General features: G+C 41.2%; 1 protein-coding gene across 4 annotated transcripts in view; it reads right to left on the bottom strand.

Moving 5' to 3' along the window:
* lnx2b (ligand of numb-protein X 2b) overlaps window positions 1-19558 on the bottom strand; it is an 84734-nt gene that overhangs the window by 62131 nt on the left and 3045 nt on the right. The window contains exon 1 of one of the 4 annotated variants that reach the window (XM_048544457.2): window positions 9635-9658. The exons of 1 other annotated variant lie outside the window; for it this stretch is intronic. The gene's annotated coding sequence lies outside the window, so the exon portion shown is untranslated. 2 more of the 4 variants (XM_048544456.2, XM_048544459.2) reach the window with 2 other exon arrangements.

The raw sequence follows: 19558 nt of genomic DNA, 5'->3' as shown, positions 1-19558 counted from the left end.
CTGAGTTAGTTGATCCGAGCTGAGGCAGGGGCAGGAATACTAAAGAAACAAAACTACAATGCACTTTACATAATATCAATTGGGATGACAATAGTACAGTGGCTATTAGCTCAGCAGCCACTGACACCTGGGGTAAATCTCTGCAGATATCAATGCAAATCCCACCGATGCAATTGAGTAGATGTAAATATCATTAATAAAAAAGTGAAACCGTTCCATCCATGTTGATCAAATGTCTAAATCATATTGTTGTAAAAATCCATATGGTTTGCTAATGTCTTTCATGGAGGCAATCTGCCGTCCTTACTTGGTCTGGCCAACATGCAACTTTAGACCCACAGCAGATCAAAATGACCAGTCACTCATTTACATTAAACCATTATATAAAAAGGTGAAACACTATGAATGTACTTGAGCCGCACAGACAGCAGCGGTTTAAGGAGGGGGCTCAATGCCACCATAAAGTGGCAGAATGGCTCAGGTTCAATTTCACCCATGGATGACTGTCTGTATGAAGTTTGCTCATTCTCCCTGTGTCTGCGTGGGGATCCTCCAGTTCCCTCCCACAATCCAAAGATGTGCAGTTTAGGTGGATTGGCAATGCTAAATTGCTCAGTGTCTAGGAATGTGCAGACTAGGTGGATTTCCCATGGGAAATGCAGGGTTACAGGGATAGGGTAAGGGGGTGGGATACGCTTCAGAGGATTGGTGTAATCTCGATGGGCTGAATGGCCTGCTTCCACAAATGTAGGAATTATGAGATTCTTAAGGACCCTCACGTATGGCCAATAAATGCTGGCCTTGCCAGTGACTCTCTCATCCCAATGACAATGACATTTTCCAGAAGTTTATTGTTGAGGAAAATATGACTAACCACTTTTTGATACCTATGGGTCTGCAAACCCAACCAGCTACAGGAAGTGAAAATGTGTGAATGCTTGGCTGAAGACAAAGGCACACCCAGCTGAGATCTCCTGCTCAGTTGCTCTCGTATCTTACACATGAGCATAGCCAGTTGAGAGAATGACTGCTCTCCAAAGAACTACTCAAAAGGGCGTCAACTTATTTAACACAGCAGCAAAAAATTGAAGGAAACAAGAGATTGTTTTTGTTTGCTTTTTTGGGAGAGAGCTGGTGGCATACCTCCCTTACTTTCTTAATTATCTCTCTGTAAAGTGGGAGCCCACAATTGGATGCATTTCCACATTACGGTAAGGAACACTTCATTACATTGCCAAAGGGCCAGTTCCACATGTGAGGCTGCAATTGCCAGCAAATTGCATGACTGCTAGAGGAATCATTGCCAAGCCCAACATAGCCCCCACAAGATGTAAAACATTAGAAGCAAAGGGCCAATATTCAGAAGTTGGAACACTGAATTTTTTTTTCTCATGCCCAACTCAACCACTGATGTGGAAATTGAACCAATGCAGGAACCCTCCTATTTGGATACCAGACTGTACAGTGAATTTAGCCACTGATCAGGTACACTTTGTTCATACGAGGTTTAACTCTTGTTGTGATGGCAACAAAAGTCAAAACACATGACAAGGTGGAGTGACAACAACACAATTTGCTTACAGTGGAACTTAGTCAGAACAAATCACAATAGATACATTACACAAAGGCCTTATTCTCAACAGGCACTAAACTCAATTATTCAGAATCTCAGAAAAATTACAAAATCCATTCCTTCTGATGAGCTCAAGGATCAGTGAAATATCTTAGCATTCTTAGCACCACGTGACACCAGACAAGAAGTTTTAAAGGTGTCATCCTGTGCTTTTTTGGTGTTCAATATCATGGTAAAATGCAGCTAACACATTTACTTTTTAAGATAAATAAACACAAGAAAGCAAGACTTTGGGAATAACATGGTCTGTTTTTCGCCTGTATTTCCCTGTCCCAATTACTTCAACTCCTTGTGAGGCTACAATATCTCAAGTGGCATTCTCTCTTCAGTGAGTGACTGGTGAGGTACTGCAAGAGGGCCTGTAGCTTGGGTCCAGACTATTCACAATTTATATCAATAATTTGGAGGTGAAGCCCACATGATGTATTTGTACATCTGTAGACAATACAATGCAAAGCAGAAATGTGTTGTGAGGGAAGTGTTAAGGGTGCAGGGAAAGGAACAGCTGAAGAATGGGAAGCATTCAAAAAAAAATTAGAGAACTAGACTCCAGAGACAGTATGTTCCTGTTAGGGTGAAGGGCAAGCCTGGTAGGTGTAGGGAATGCTATGTGACTAGAGAAATTGAGAAAAAGGAGGCGGCAAATTTCAGGTATAGGCATCAGGGACTGAGTGATTCCCAAGAAGGGTATAAAGGCTGTAGGAGTATACCTTAAGAAGGAAAGCAGGAGGGCAAAAAGGGGACATGAAACAGCTTTGGCAAATAGGGTTAAGGAGAATCCAAAGGGATTCTACAAATACACCAAGTACAAAGGAATAACTAGGGAGAGAATAGGGCCCCTTAAAGGTCAGTAAGGTCACCAACATGTGGAACTGCAGGTGACGGGGAAAATACTAAACGAGTATTTCGCATCGGCGTTTACTGTGGAGAAGAATGTGGAAGATAGAGAATGTGCAGAAATAAATAGTGACATCTTGAAAAACGTCCATTATTTCAGAGGGGGTGGTCCCTGATGTCTTAAAATGCATGAAGGACAAATCCCCAGGACCTGATCTGGTGTGCCCTAGAACTCTGTAGGAAGCAAGGGAAGAAATTGCTGCCCATCTTGCTGAGATATTTGCATCACTGATAGCCACAGCTGAGGTGCCAGAGACTGGAGGTTGGCTAATGATCTGCCACTATTTGAGAAAGGTGGTAAGGAAAAGGCAGGGAACCATAGACCAGTGAATCTGACATCGGTGGTGGACAAGTTGTTGGAGGGAATCCTGAGAGACAGGATTTATATGTATTTGGAAAGGCAAGGACTCATTAGAGATAGTCAACACGATTGTGTGCATGGAAAATCGTATCTCCCTAACTTGATAGACTTTTTTGAAGAAGGAACAAAGAGAATTGATAAGGGCAGAGCAGTGGATATGATCTACATGGACTTCAGCAAGGCATTCGATAAGGTTCCTCATAGTAGACTGGTTAGCAAGGTTCGATCACATGGAATACAAGAAGAACTATCTATTTGGATGCAGAAGACAGAAGGTGGTGGTGGAGGGTTGCTTTTTAGATTAGAGGCCTGTGACCAGTGGTGTGCCACAAGGATTGGTGCTGGGTCCACTGCTTTTTGTCATTTATCTAAATGATTTGGATGTGAACATAGGAGGTATGGTTAGTAAGTTAGCAGATGACATCAAAGTTGAAGGTGTAGTGGACAGCAGAGAACGTTATCTCAGAGTACAATGGGATCATGATCAGATAGGTCAATGGGCAGAGGAGTGGCAGATGGAGTTTAATTTAGATAAATGTGAGGTGCTGCATTTTGGAAAGGCATATCAGGGCAGAGCCTGTGTACTTAATGTTAAGGTCCTGGGGAATGCTGCTGAAGGAAGAGACCTTGGAGTTCCTTGAAAGTAGACCTGCAGATAGATAGATTAGTGATGAAGCCATTTGATAATATTGGTCAGTGCATTGAGTATAGGAATTGGGAGGCCATGTTGCTGCTGTACAGGACATTGGTTCAGCCACTTTTGGAATATTGCTTGCAATTCTAGTCTCCCTGCTACAGGAAGGATGTTACGAAACTAGAAAGGGTTCAGAAAAGATTCACAACAGTGTTGCCACGGTTGAAGGTTTGAGCTATAGGAAGAGGCTGAATAGGCTGGGATTATTTGCCATGGAGCTTCGGAGGCTAAAGGGTAACCTTATAGAGGTTTATAAAATCATGAGGGTCACGCATACGGTAAATAGACAAGGCCTTTTCCCCAAGGTGGGGGTGTCCAGAACTACAGGGCACAGGTTTAAGGTGAGAAAGGAGGGATACAAAAGGGACCTAAGGGGCAACTTTTTCATGCAGAGAGTGGTGTGTATATGTAATGAGTTGCCAGAGGACGTGGTGGAGGCTGGTACAATTATAACATTTAAAAGGCATCTGGATGGGTATATTAATAAGAAGGGTTTAGAGGGGCATGGGCCAAATGCTGGCATATGGAACAAGATTTATATAGGATATCTTGTTGTTCTGGGTGTGTTGGACCAAAGTATCTGTTCTGTGCTGTATATCTCTATGACTCTACGTGATTTCAGGAGGACCTGGACAGGCTTAATGAATCAGCAAAAACATGGCAAAAAGAATATAATTTGGATAAAAAGTGAGGTTATCTACTTGGTAGGAAGAATAAATGTACAAAATATCGCTTAATGGTAAGAGGTTGGAAAGTGTAAATGGACAAAGAGACCTGTGTTTCCATGTCAGTAAGTCATTAAAGGATATCAGAGATGCATCAAGCTACTTGTAAGGCTGAAGGAATGTTAACCTTTATTGCAAGAGGATTTGAGTCCAGGAGTAGTGAAATTTCGTTTCAACTATATAGAAGCATGGTTAGACCATACTTGAAGTGCTGCGTACAGCTTTGAACTACTTAGCTCAGGAAAGGTATTATTGCCATTGTGGGAGTACAATGAAGATTCACCTGACTTGTATACTCAGGATGGCAGAGCTGTCCTATGAGAGAGAGATTGAGAAAACTGCTTCAGTATTCTATGAAGTTTCAAAGAATGAACAGTGACCTCCTAGAAACTTATAAAATAATTAAAGGGTAGAAGCAAGCAAAATGTATATCCTGTTTAGGGACCATAGAGCCAGGGCGTACAATTTTAAAATAAGACGGATGCCATTCAGGACTTAGATGAAGGGAGAGGTTTTTTTTTCCCCCTCAGAAGTGAGAAACCCAGTGTTGTCAAAGCTCAGACTCTGAGTATATTTAAAGTTGGAAGTGATAGATTTATGTTTACCAATAGGGTAAAGCATTACAGGACATTGTGGTAAAAGGTATTAAAGTGTTCAATCAGCTATGATCATATTAAATGTCTAAGCAGGATCAATGGGCTGAATGGCATATTCTTGTTCCTGGATTGCAGTTTCTTATCCAGGTGTAATAGTGATGGCATATCAGCAAACAATGTGTCCATGTATTTCTGTAACTCCAGCCAGAGTCAACAGACAATGAGCAGAAAATGAACCCTGGATGAATATCCCATAAATAAAAGGATGATGTAAGTAACTACTGTTTCCAGGAATAACTGTTTCAGAGGAACAGTCTTAAACCTCTGGATCTGTGATTTCCCCAACTTTCCAGACAGAATCACAACAATGTGGCAAGCCCAAATTGTTGTTTCTGGAGTGTTCTGAGGGAGGGTCGCTGGACCTGAACGCCATTAACTCTGCTTTCTGTCCAGAGGCTTCCAGACTGCTGAGTTTCTTCAGAAATGTCTGTTTTTGTTTTCTGTTGTTTCTTATACTGTCTTCCAAAAAAACTATGACATGTTCACTGTTACCAGCAAGGCAGGAGGTTCCCAAATTCATCTTGAGATTTACTTCTTGCAAAAGGCATATAGATAGGTTGAGAGTGCAAAATTTTGCAGATGGAATGTAATGTGGGAAAATGTGAGATGGTGTACTTTGGCAGTCAAAACAGAAAGTCAAATATGACTTAAATGGAAACAGACTGCAAGGTACTGCAATGTAGAGGCATCTGGGTGTTCTATTATGTGAATCATAGGAAGTCAGCATGCAGGTACAACAAGTAATTAGGAAGGGAAATGTATGTTGGCCTTTATTGCAAGGGCAATAGAGTTTGAAAATAGGGAAGTGTTGCTACAGCTGTACAGTTCTGATCTTAATCATGAGATCACAAAGCACAAATGGTGGCCATTTGGTGTGTTGTCAGTCCCATATCCCTGTTCTTTCCAAAATCCCAGCAACTGTTTCTTTCAACGTGTAGGTCAAGTCCCACATGAACATTATCACTGAATGTGCTTCTACTGCTCTGTCAGGCAGTGCCATCCAAAATCATGACAAATTATTGCATGATAAAAAAGCTATCCTGCTTCTTTTATTACATGTCCTTTGGTTATTAACCACCAACCTGTGGCAAAAGCTCTCCTTTTCACCACTGCCAAGGTCTGGATGTCCTTCCTAAAAGTGTAATGTCCAGAAATATATACAATACCTCTGCTGGCATCTAACTGTAAAACACTCTGAAGATTTTAAATTAACTTTCATGATTTTGTAACCTATATTTATAAAGCCACAGACCCTGGATTTTTTTTTTAAGAACAGCCTTTCTTGCCACTTTCAAATATTTGTATTTGCAAGATGGTCTCTTGGCGACTTTGGTGCTAAATGTTGACATCCCTGTCTGGAATCTATTGTTTGCTTGAATTTGTACTAATCCTTTTAGAGCGAATATGGCATGGCTGCAGAATTGGCTTTTTGTGTCATGAAGGATGATGTACTTCACCAGCACAGCAAGTATGGATTAATTTAGTGATTAAAAGGGATAAATTATGTTAAGGACATGTTGTGCAGGATAGGCTTATATTCCATTGAATACAGAAGATTAGAGAAAATCTACTTGAGATTTTTAAATGATGAATGCATTTGCTGGGTGGAGCAACTTTAACCATTTCCCCTCATGGGGATAAGGGGCCATGACATTAAAAATAGCTAAGCTGATATCTGCAAGCTTTTCCTCTCACAAAACGTGGTGAGCAACTGTAACTTTCTCCCCTAAAGTAAGGTCAATTGAAATTATCAGAAGTGAGATTGATAATAGATCACGAAATTAAGTATTATGGGTCCAGTGAGAATAAATGAAATTAGGACTCAGATCAATATGATCTAAATGAATTATGAAACAGGGTCAAAAGGGCTGAGTGATAGTGACACTTCACAAGATTTATAACATCCAAACCAGACAACAATGTGCATCTACGTAGTACCATTAAAATTGTGAAACACCTCAAAATGTTTCACAGTAATATTATAGAATAAAAATCCCTGGACTTCTATAAAGTGCAAAATTCTGAAGGTAATTTGCTATAATTATATTGAATAAAGCATTGAAATTTAGAGTTGGCAAAGGAGATATTATCGAGTTTTGAGAAGGAGATATTATTTTTCTTCAATTATGGCTTCAATACATAAGCTAGTACACATCTGAGAAAAAGCAACCATTTGTTCTTGGTAATGACGTTTGTACGGGGAAGTTGTTTTTACTTTCCCTGAGCCAACATTTGGCTCTGAGAGAGGGGTTATGGACAAGAATAGTGTAGACACAATATAGAAAGTACCTTTTTATTGAGATCTAATTGGCAATTTAGCAGGTTGTTTTCTGCATTTAGTTTTAAACTAACTGATACAAATGCTCAATAAAAACCTGAAGAACCGTGGATGTTGTATATCAGAAACAAAAGCAGTTCTGAGGAAGGGTCACTCGATCCAAAACAGTAACTCTGATTTCTCTCCACAGATGCTGCTGGACCTGCTGAGTTTTTCCAGCAATTTCTGTTTTATTTTCCTGATACAAATGCTAACTGTTTTTGAGTTCTTGCTAGGTACATTGGTGCAGACTATACGATTACCTCAGCTATAGCAGTAGAAATCAGGTCAACCATGAGCATCACTGCACGGTTTGCACTTCACAAATATTTTGCTGGCAATTTAAAGCAATGAGCGAGGATGTTAATCCTACTCTGAAAAACAGGAATTATATTAAGCACTGCATCAAACTCTCACAGCTTGATTAAGTGCTTATATTGGTTATCTCACTTTGAAAGACTGTTATTTCAAGTGTCAGACCTCAAGTATTTAGAATTTTATGAAATCAGGTCCATTTTTTTTGAAATTTCAATCAGATTTTACAAACTATAATCTACGGAAGTGGATGACGGTTATGTTTAAAAAGGTTCAGGCAATCCTACAATAAAATGTACAAACTGCAGGCAGTTTAAAACAGGGTTTTGAAATCAAAGTTATCTCTGCTGTAGCTCAATATAGACAGAAGAGCCGGGGAATTGTTTAACAGTCTAGGTTCTGCAGAACTGCACGCTCAAGTCATTGGTAAACAGCACGACAGTGTAAACACAGATACGTGGAATTGGCTCCAGATGTTTATCAGGCAAAGAAAACAGGCACCTTCTCAGAACCAGATACTGGAAAACCCACATAAATGCAGTTCTTCCGTATCATTAGAGCTCGGGAGGCAAGCATCTTCATGCTGTGTCACCAAGATTAGCAGTAACGATCCTACCATCAGTGCCAATATATATTACTGAATCCATCAGCGAATGCAAGTTTTCAGTAGTTGGAAATATGCCATTGCGGCTTTGGGACCAGTGCACCTTTGAATACAGCCCCTTATGTAAACAAGAGTGGGAGTGAATTAAATACAGGAAGTTTTCGAATACACCATAAGTCAATCAGCATTCACAATGACAGCCGGTTAAGAAAATGCTCCGAGTATTTGCCCTTCAAATAAAGAAATAATTGGGATTAGCGAATACTTACCGTTCCTTTGAACAGTTTTGCACTGTATGTGGGCAGGGTGTTGCACAAAAATATCCCGTAAAAACTGCGTTGACAGACATGCCGAATGTGAGTAGTAACGTTTACGTTTAAATAGAAAGCGGCACTGATTTTTTTCCCCCCGTGTTTCAGATCTTTGGTTTATCCACAGCACTTTGGATCACCTCACCGCCCCCCCCCCCCCCAAATGGAACAGATTTATAATGCCCCTTCTCCCCCAATCATGCACACACACGTCAATCAGATTAAATATCATTCGATCAGCGTTTGGTGCCTCGATGCTGTTTGAACAGCAAATACTCGGATTAAACAGACCTAGCAAAGCTTTCGACAGTTTTGACTTTTCACTTCGATAACTTCGACTGAACTTTGGCTTCGCTGATGAGCGACAGTCTCTGTGAGCGCCCAGGACTGCGACCGGCGACAAGGGAAATTTCAAAATTCCTGCAAATTTAAAACTCTGATGCCTCTGATCTCCCAATTTAAATTAAAGTTAATCTCTACCCCATTACTGTAATAAACCCAGACTGGGATTTCAATGTCACCATTGTTTAAATTCCAAAACGAGTTAACATCCTGCAATGAGCCGATTGTCATTTCACAATCATGGGGGGGGGGGGGGGGGGGAGGTTTGTGATGTGGTTTTTCTTTGTTCCGATTCTGTATTTATTGTAAAACTTTGACTCTATAACTAACCAAGTGCAGGTCATTTTACAGCAGCCCGCCCCACCATGGAAATATAACCCTCTCTCCCTCTACCTGCACGACTGACGCCAATCACCATTGATCGAGAGAACAAAGAACTGGAGCAACAATCAATAAAATACAGAACCCGAATCGGACACCGGACAAGCCACCACCCACCAAACGCCGGCGCTTTGTAACGCACGGTCTAATTGCAGTGGTGGCCGCGCCTGAAATTTACCTGTCGAACCTTTCGAGACAGTGGGAGGAAATCACTGAAGTCGAACGAGTCCTTTTTTTTGGACTGAACAGGAACAAAGTCCGCTCTTTCACGAACTAACGCTTCAAAACACAGATCTCTCCCTCCCTTCCCCGGCAGAAAAAGAGATACATTCAAACTGCATTGTATTGCCAGTCACCACAGTATTACGAACCCTCTCAACTACAACCTCAATGCTCACCTAATCCTTTCACCAACGAGGATATAAAGGAAAGGAACTGACGTTGGGTAGGCGGGTTCTGTCAGCATGGAGACCTGTACGTCAGACAGCCACATTGAGAAGGTTCTGGCTCAGTGATTTGCGCAGAGTGCCCTTTGGTTTCATAATTCAGCTGCGAAATATCAGGGCCCTCGGTCTAGGGCATGACTTACTGCAAAATACAATCACCCACTTATTGAAAGCTACTCAGATTACCATCAAGGATTGTCAGATTGAAATCCAACTCAAAACCAATGGACACAGGATATAATTGAAATTGGGTCCTGACTCAATTAATATTCATCGGAAATGTTATTAACCCACTGGCTCACACCTGGAAACACCGAAGGAAAAGGTATGACATAAGCAGAGTCCCTGAGGATGAATTCTCTGCACTGAACTGAACCACATGGCCATTGTGACTGCTGATTAATAGCATGAAGTGAACTTCATTTTCCCCAAAAGTAAGGAGATCCACAGCCTGTTTGAAGCTCCCCTGTAGCAGGACCTAAGATATTCAAGTTTATGAAAATTCAAGTCAGCAACTTTAGTACACACGAGACAACAACTTGGTACGCACAGACAGAAGCGTAGAATATTGCAAAACATGAGGTTTCTCCATCACTGAGTCAGAATTGGCTCTTTCCAAGGTAATTCCAGTAAGTCCAACTTACTTCTACTTTCCCCATTGCCTTCTTAGTCTTTATCAATCAAGTATTTTTGGAATTCCCATTTCCATAAGATATAGAAGCAGAATTAGGCCATTTGGCCCATCAGGCCTACTCCACTATTTGATCATGGCTGATATGTTTCCCAACTGCATTCTCCTACCTGTCAGATTTCCTGCTCGTCTGATGCTGCTTGGCCTGCTGTGTTCATCCAGCTCTATACCGTGTTATCGCAGATTCTCCCCATAACCCTTGGATTCCCTTACTAATCAAGAATCTATTTATCTCTGTCTTAAATACACTCAATTACTTGGTCTTCACAGCCTTCAGCAGCAATGAATTCTACAGATTCACCACCCTCTAACTGAAGAAATTACTCCTTATTTCAGTTTAAAAGGATCATGCCTTCACTCTAAGGATCTACTCGTGTTCCTAGTCACCCCTACTAGTGGATACATCTCCATGTCCACTGTATCCAGGCCTTTACGTACTCTATCAGTTTCATCAGATTCCCTCGTCATCAGTCTAAACTCCAACAAGTACAGACTGAGATTTCTCAACCTTTCTTCAATTCATAAGCCCTTCATTGTCAGGACCATTCTTGTGAATCTCCTCTGGATCCCCTCCAAGACTAGCACATCCTTCCTTTGATATGGGGCCCAAAACGTATTGCACTTGTAAAACTGTTGTCTCTTGCCACAACTTAAGTCCTAAACTCCAGTTATCATTCACAGTTTCCAGCATCATTCTCTTTCTGCCACATTTTTATGCACTTGCTCAATCCACCATTTCCATCTGCAACTTCCCGTTATTTCTTCTTCAAAAATACATTGCTACAGTGTCATAAGACCAAAAAGTGTGAGATGTCAATAGGCTTATCAGCCCATCATTCAATAAAATTATTGTTGATCTCATAATCCTCACCTCCATTTTCTTTTGAGTTTAGCATCTATGAGTTTAGCAACTATGCCTTTGCTCCCCTCATCTAAGTCACTGATGTAAAATATGAACTGTTGAAGCCCCAACAGACTCCAAACATGGGCCTCTCTATTTTCTGTGAGTCAGCCAATCCTCTATCCACGTTAACATGTTACTCTATGCTATGAGCTTTCAATGTGGCACCGTATAAAATGCCTTCCAGAAATCCAAGCGCAGTAAGTCTACATGCTGCCTGTTATTCACATTGTACATTAATCCTTCAAAAGAATTCCAATAAATTTAGATTTAGAATTTTTTGTCAAGTATAGAAATACAGGAGTACAGTGAAAAGTGGTTAAGCATGATTTGTCTTCAATGAACCATACAGAGGGACCTGTAGCTTCAGGTACATAATTCTTTGAAGTTTGCATCACATATAGACGAGGTGGTTAAAAAGATGTTTGGCGCGCTTCCTTTCATTGCTCAGCCCTTTGAGTTGAGAAGTAATATTGAGGTTATACAGGACTTTGGTGAGGCCTCTTCTCGAATACTGTGTCCAGTTCTGGATGCCCAATTATACTTTTAAGCTGGAGAAGGTTCAGAAGAGATTTACCAGGAAATGGGTATGGAAGTCTTGACTTATAAAGAAAGGCTGGATAAGCTGGGATCTTTTTCACTGCAGCGTAGGAGATTGAAAGGAGACCTGATAGAAGTTTATAAAGTAATGAGTGTTTAGATACCATTAATGGTGTGTGCCTTTTCCCAGGTTGGGGATTTCAAGACTAGAGGGCGCATTTTCAAGCTAAAAGGAGAGAAATTTTAAAAAGTCAGGAGGGGCAGTTTTTTTTGCATGCTTTAAAGGACATTTGGATAAGTACATGAATAGGAAAGGTTTAGAGAGAATTGGCCAGGAGCAAGCAGGTGAGACTAGTTTAGCTTGGCATTATATTCAGTCTGTTTCTATGCTGTTTGACTCTATGACTCAATGATTGCTTCAAACTATTTTGAATGCTTCCCACGCCAAGGAATTCTGCTGAAGAACATGATTTGTGTCTACAAAATATATCTGGAACATATTTTCAGTCACATATTTACTGGATTCAAGAGAAAAAATATCCTTCCACTTGACTATAATTTCATAATACATGAATGTCTGATTGTACTTGGTATGGGCTGTTCTAAAGTATCACAGCTTGTCTCTCTAACAAGATCAAACTGTTGCCTCTTCTTTGCACTGGTGTATGCAAATATACATCCAGGAGCAGGCAGTGGTAAGTGGAGGCCAATGAACCCAGTGCCCAATAGGCTTGTTTACATTCTCTCTGAGCAGTTGAGCCCAAAAGTGCGAACTTCACAGGACTTGCTGTAGACTTCATAACTGCACAAATTCTTTGAGTGTACAATTTTGCTAAAGTGTTTGGAAACCGTGTCAAATAACTGAGGAATAGTAGCTAATGATAGGTTCTATATCTTTAAACTTATATTTCATGAAAAGATGGATTTCCATCATGCAAATTACCTTGGAGCATTAATTAATTAATGGGGCAGAGTACTGGCCCAACAGACTTCTACAGTGGGACTTCAGCTAGGGGAAATTGCATCAATTTAATATCTCTCATGAATGTTCAAGCTGCAAGTAAAAGAGTCTTTGTCCTTTCCTGTGGAGTTTTGGACACATTAAGGAGATCTACAGAAATGCCATCATAACAACGAGAGATGCTTGACTGGATGTCTGCATTGTCACAGAGAGTGTTGCTGACAGTGTGGATTCAATTCCTGTGCCAACTGAGGTCGCCATGAATGTCCTGCTGCTTCAATCTCGCCTCTCACCTGACGCATAGTGTCTCTCAGGTTACATCCACCACTAGTCATCTCTCTCTAATGAGAGAATAGCCCAATGCCCCTCTAGGACAATGACAACTTTACATAGCAACGCAGTTGCCAGGATCAGTTTGGCTGGAGTTGCCATCCATGAAGCTGCTATCGCTCAGATATCTGGTGCCTCCGCACACAAATAATTATCAGCATACACAAAAAAATGTTCAGTATAAGGTCTGCCCCTGCAAATACAGACATGATAAGGTCAGCAACTTTTCTATGTACAATTCTAATCAGAGAAATACAGTTTCTAAGATGCTCACATAGAGAACAGTCAAAAATCTCACTTATTCATGCCATGGCAATGTACACTTCAGACATACTCAACTTTTAGGTCATTAAAATGTGGCTAATTTCATTTTAATTGTATTCAAAGAGTGTTCTTGGTATGATATTATATAATCACTTAACACAGACAAACAAATCTCATCCAAGTTGGTGCAGATGCAGCAATGTAAGTGAGAGCATAGCTATATGGTGAATCCACAGAGATGAGTGCTGATGCTTTGTATGGAACATATACTTATTAAAAGTTTCATCTATGAGAGCCTGGTTTATGGTTGTAGCAGTCTTCAAAATTGTTTCTGCCCACGATCATCTCCTGACTCACTTTGGTTGCCTGCTCCTCTACCCACTCCATGTTTGTGCCTCATTACATTAAAAATTGTGCAACTCACAATAGATGATGATGATCATCATCATCCAGGAAATTGTTGGTAGACTTTATTGGAATATGTTCCTATAAATGTATCTGAAGCACTGCTTGAAGATCCCTATCTTGTGTTTTATCATCATTCTTGTGGTTTCACGCACCTTATTGTCAGCCATAGAACCTGAGCAGAAATAGTATTTTAGTCTTTGTTTGTTCATCTATTTTTTCTGTTGATCTGTAAACAATATATTCCAAATACAGATAGAAGCATTTTACTGAAACTTGGCGTAACAATATGGTACAGTTCAAGGGAAAGATGTTTTGTTTTTACAAAGATGTGCATTCAGATCCTGGAAAAAAATTAAAGCATTCATTTATGTTGGGAATTTATTTTATTGGGGGATATTTTGTTTAGAATACTGTTCATTGTTTGAGAATATTGCACATTGCTGAGGTTAAATTTGTCACAGCTGTAGGAATGTGAGCAGTCTTTTTAGAGCAGATTGTTAGCTATGGATTGTCCTGAAGACTCTTCAGTGAAATAGAAGGTCTTAATGAAAATATGAGCTTCCACATCCAGCACACTAAAAGGAAGGCAAATGGCATGTTGGTCTTCATTTCAAAAGGAATGGAATACAAAATTAGGGAGGTTTTGTTAAAGTTGTACAGTGCACTAGTTATTCTATAGCTGGAATGCTGTGAACAATTTTAGGTGCCTTAATGAAGGAAAGATAGGCTTGCATTTGAGGCAGTCCAGAGAATGATCAATATGATGATTTCAGGAACAGGGGAACTGTCTGATGAAGAGCAGTTGAGTAGATTGGAACAACAAGGTGTGGAGCTGAATGAACAGCTCCTCACCTTGTTATCTCAGACTCCAGCATCGGCAGTTCCTACTATCTCTGATTGAGTAGATTGGACCTGTACACATTGGAATTTAGATGAAAGAGTGGTGACTTTATTTTAACATGTAAAATGCTTCGGGGTTTTGACAGGGTAGATGCAAAGAGGCTGTTTCCCCTTGTGGGAAGCTTTAGGACCAGAGGGCATAATCTCAGAATGAGAGGTTGCATATTTAAGGTAGGGATGAGTAGGGACTTCTTAGCAGGAAGTGAATCTGTGAAATTCTTTACTGCAGAGGGTTGTTGAGGCTGAACCATTAAATATATTCAAGCTACATTAGATAACTGAGCTCTAATCCTTCTGCTTATTACATTGCATGTTCCTTCTTGTTAATGAACTCTCTATTGAGAGAAATAGGTCTGTCTTAGACATTTAATCTAGAATTCTCTCAACTCATTCACCACAATCCAATTTCCCCTTAACCTAATTTGTTCTAAAGAAAACAGCCACTGCCTACTCAATCTTTCCTCAATGCTAGCAACACATTCATAAGTAGAACTATTCATAAAAATTTTGGGTTCAAGCTCCATTGAACATATTGTTCAAAAAGTTCTGCCTTGTTTTTTTGTTTTTAAAATGAAGTGCTGTTAACCAATTCAGGTGAATGCAAGATATTTTATGGGCTGAACCTTGCGCTTCTCTTGCTAAATGCGACTTGTTTGGAGATTTTTGGAGGGATTTCAACTGCGATGCATAATGAGGTTTCTCACAATTTCTTACCAAACATGCCTCATTAACAACCTCCCTCACTCCTACAGCATCCTTCACGTCTAATTCTATCCCCACTTTACCACGTGCTGTTCCTGGAACAATTCACTACTTATTGGATATCTGCTGAAAGACCAGCATCTCTTCTGCACGTCACATCCCTGCTCACTGTGTTACCCCTGTGGAGGCAGCCGTTCTCCCTATGCCCTGACACAATCTTCATTGGAGTGAGAACTAGCCTCCACCTAGTTTCTGACACGACCATCTCGAGTGTGTTTGTTGCTCAGGAAGCTGGTACATGCAACAAGTGTTATACTGGCTCCTTGGTGCGATGTACAGCAAGACATTCCCTCCACCATCCTGAGAAATCTGTCCTGACAAGCAATAACAAGTAACCTGGCTGTGTGCAAAAGAATGCATCAACATGATCATCCAGAGCCAAATGTAAGGCAAGGTAAGACATGAATGCTGTGAGGAAGCAGCTAAGTGACTTGAGTGCTGAGAGAGCAAGCTCGGACCCCTGAAATACAGGCTGGTTCAGCCTGTAAGCTGGGTGCCTGCTTCTGCACATAAGGTGTACCTGTGGCAGCATCTCAATGATATTTGCTGGTGCGGCCTGCATTGTAAGTCTTTACTTCCTGAGCAGCCTATAAATGGATCAGAACGGTGCTATGATGGTCATGACAGATTGGCAGGTGTTGGATGCCAATGTCAGTGAAGGGTTCATGCTGCTTGTGCCCATGGATTTGACTCACCCTCAGGTGAGCCAAATTTGCAAGGTACCCGTGATGTCTTCTATTTTGAGAATTCTCAGCATCAATATTATGGTAATATTGGAAGCTGACTATTAATGAGCTGAGTTGTAGCATTAACAAGATGTTTAACAAGCAATATTCCCTTTCAAATGGCAAGCCATCACTGCCTAGGACAAACCCACCTCACTGCATGGCATAACCATAAAAGATGCAATAAGCTGCCCTTGACATTGAGATATTTCTCACTGGACTTCTCATTTCTGTTTACCACAAATCACCCCATGGCCCATGTCACTCAGACCCTATAAGATTCCATCCTAAGGGTGGACATGACCTCTGGAATAAGAAGATTATTCATCTTAGGATGCACACCGTAGAAGTGTAACTTGTTACTGTATCAAAGGGTAAATTTTGCCTAGTCATTTAGTGTAACCACTCATTCTAATAGATAACTACTGTCGCTGACTGCTTACATTTTAAAACAACTCAGCCTTTTGAAGGTGTATGACTGTTTTGATAAATTGTAACCTGAAGTGCCTGAACTAATTGTGATATTTACATCCCCTGGTGCACAATCCACATGACAGAGTTCAACAGACCTATGGGCTGGAAATTTATGTGGGAGATAATAAAATATATGTCCAAATCAGTATCAAAGTTCAGCTTGTTCTTAGCATGTCTACCTGCAGGTTTGCAGCATCCATGCCATTACCTTGCCATGCTGTGCTTGTTAGCACACTGGTGCTTCAGGCAGAGCCTAAACCCGTCACTACTGTGACATTGAGTTGCTCTTTAGTACAGACACACTGAGAAACTATTAGTATATATGCATCTGCCTTGGGGTTGGGGGTGCTTGGACACTTTGCTTTATGGCACCCCAAGATTTCAATGTAAATTCTGCAGCATTTGCCAGCTACCTGCACAGCAAACACATTGTGCATTATTGTTCATTCAACCAAATGGTCACATTGGTAATTGGGTGAGGGCGAGTCTTCCCTTCAGTCAAGGGTAGATAGATACAGTCTGTCAGGGGATCCTGGTACTGTGAGTCATTACTAAAGTCTGCACTAAGTCCAGAGACTTGAGCATGCTCAGTTATTCACTAGGGCTGCTTATGGTCTTGGGATATGTCTGGCTACAGTCCAGGGAGGGGCAGTGGTCTATTCTGTCAGACTAGCATCAGCAGGCAGGGGAATTGTGTATCATCAGTCAGGGAGCTGCAAACACAATGGTCGGGGGTAGGGTCGGGGCAACAAGGTGGAACCTGATGCAGAAGGTGGTCACAGCAAGCTGTGTTCCCTGCCATCACCTGTCATTCTCTAGATGCAAAGCACACCTGAAAAATAGCTGAGCCAATGCCAAGGGTCAGCTGCATTGGGCACTACAAATCAGACAGAACCTGAGTGACACCTGATTCCATTGGACAGTGCAGCTGACCATCACGGACTGTGGAATAGTCTTTGATCATTATGCCAGTATTTGGCTTGCATTGTGAGGGAGAATGTTGGCCTTGTTTGCGTTTCTTTTTGTTGGCTGTAAAAATAAGATCATCTTTGGAATTGCTCAGTTGCTTTGCCTGCATGTGATGTTCTCCTGCTGGACAATGACAAGATGTGAGTGCCCAGTGAACATTGTCACTGTCACAAATCCCCCATTGAGAGGATGGGTGGACTGAATGTAGATACAGACAAGTAAGCTGGCCTGATGAAAAAAAACGACAAAAAAGGTATGTTGTAGGTGCTAGGGAATGCAAGTAATGTGGCTTGGTGGCTGCACTGCTGTTACATTTCCAGCGATGGGCAAGGCCAGGTTGTTAACACTTGTCTAGGTGTACAGTAAACTTTTAATGATAGTCTGGGTACGAGGAATGTCAGTCTTTCATTGGATATCTGATGAATGGTAAGTTATTACAGGAATGGCAAATGGTAAGGTGGGGATAGAATTAAATGTAAGGGACACCATTGGGATAATGGAGGCAGTAATGAGGCATGGTTGATAAGATACGGCAAGAAATCCTGCTGACTCTCGTGGTGAAAATCCCTCCAAAAGACTCACTGCAACCTGCAGTTATGCAAAAAAAAATTCAGCCCATGATGTTACAGATTGTTCAGTGCAATTTTCAGGATATCCTGATAGAAAACTGCCACACGCTTCTTAACTGCAACCAAATTTCCCTGTGGAATTATTATTTTAGAATCATAGAGTCATACACCATATTCTCAAATGAAACTCGTCCCACTTGTCTGTGTTTGGCCCATTTCCCTCCAAAAACTTTCCTATTCAGGTACTTAACTAAATGTCCTTTGAATTTGTAACTGCACCTGCATCCACCACTTTCTGTGGTAGTTCATTCCACACTTGAACCATTCTGTGTATAAATGGTTGCCGCTCATAAGAACAAAGAACAAAGAAAATTACAGCACAGGAACAGGCCCTTTGGCCCTCCAAGCCTGCGCCAATCCAGATCCTCCATCTAAACTTGTCGCCTGTTTTCCAAGGATCTGTATCCCTCTGCTCCCTGCCCATTCACGTATCTGTCTAGCTATATCTTAAATGATGCTATCGTGCCTGCCCCTACCACCTCCGCCGGCAACGCGTTCCAGGCACCCACTGCCCTCTGCGTAAAGAACTTTCCACGCATATCTCCCTTAAACTTTTCCCCTCTCACCTTGAAAGCGTGACCTCTACTAATTGAGTCCCCCACTCTGGGAAAAAGCTTCTTGCTATCCACTCCGTCAATACCTCTCATTATTTTGTAGACCTCAATCAGATCCCCCCCTCAACCTCCGTCTTTCTAATGTAAATAATCCTCATCTACTCAACCTCTCTTCATAGCTAGCACCCTCTATACCAGGCAACATCCTGGTGAACCTCCTCTGCACCTTTCCAAAGCATCCACATCCTTTTGGTAATGTGGCGACCAGAACTGTACACAGTACTCCAAATGTGGCCGAACCAAAGTCCAATACAACTGTAACATAAACTTTGTAAATCTTTCCCCTGTCACTTTAAAAATATGTCCCCTTCTTTTGAACTCCCCCACCCCAGGGAAAAGACCCTTGCCATTCATCTTATTTATACCCCTCCTGATTTTGTAAACTTCTTAAGGTCACCCATTAACCTCTTTCTTTCTAGTGAAAAAAGTCCCAGCCTATGTTATAACACAAACCTTTCATTCCCAGCAACCTCCTGGTAAATCTTTTCTGAACCTTCTCCAATTTAATAATATTATTCCTATAGCTGGAAGACCAGAACTGCACACAGTACTGCAGAAGAGGCCTCGCCAATGTGCTGTACAACCTGGACATGATGCTCCAGCTCCTACACTCAAAGGTCTGAGCAATAAAGGCAAGCGCTAAACGTCTTCCTAGCCACCCTGCTCTGCCTGTGATGCAAATCTCAAAGAATTGTGTACCTGAACCCC

This window comes from Stegostoma tigrinum, chromosome 15, assembly GCF_030684315.1.
Source record: "Stegostoma tigrinum isolate sSteTig4 chromosome 15, sSteTig4.hap1, whole genome shotgun sequence".
Taxonomy (NCBI): domain Eukaryota; kingdom Metazoa; phylum Chordata; class Chondrichthyes; order Orectolobiformes; family Stegostomatidae; genus Stegostoma; species Stegostoma tigrinum.
Note: the sequence above shows the minus strand (reverse complement) of the source record. Positions and strands in the feature narration are given on the sequence as shown.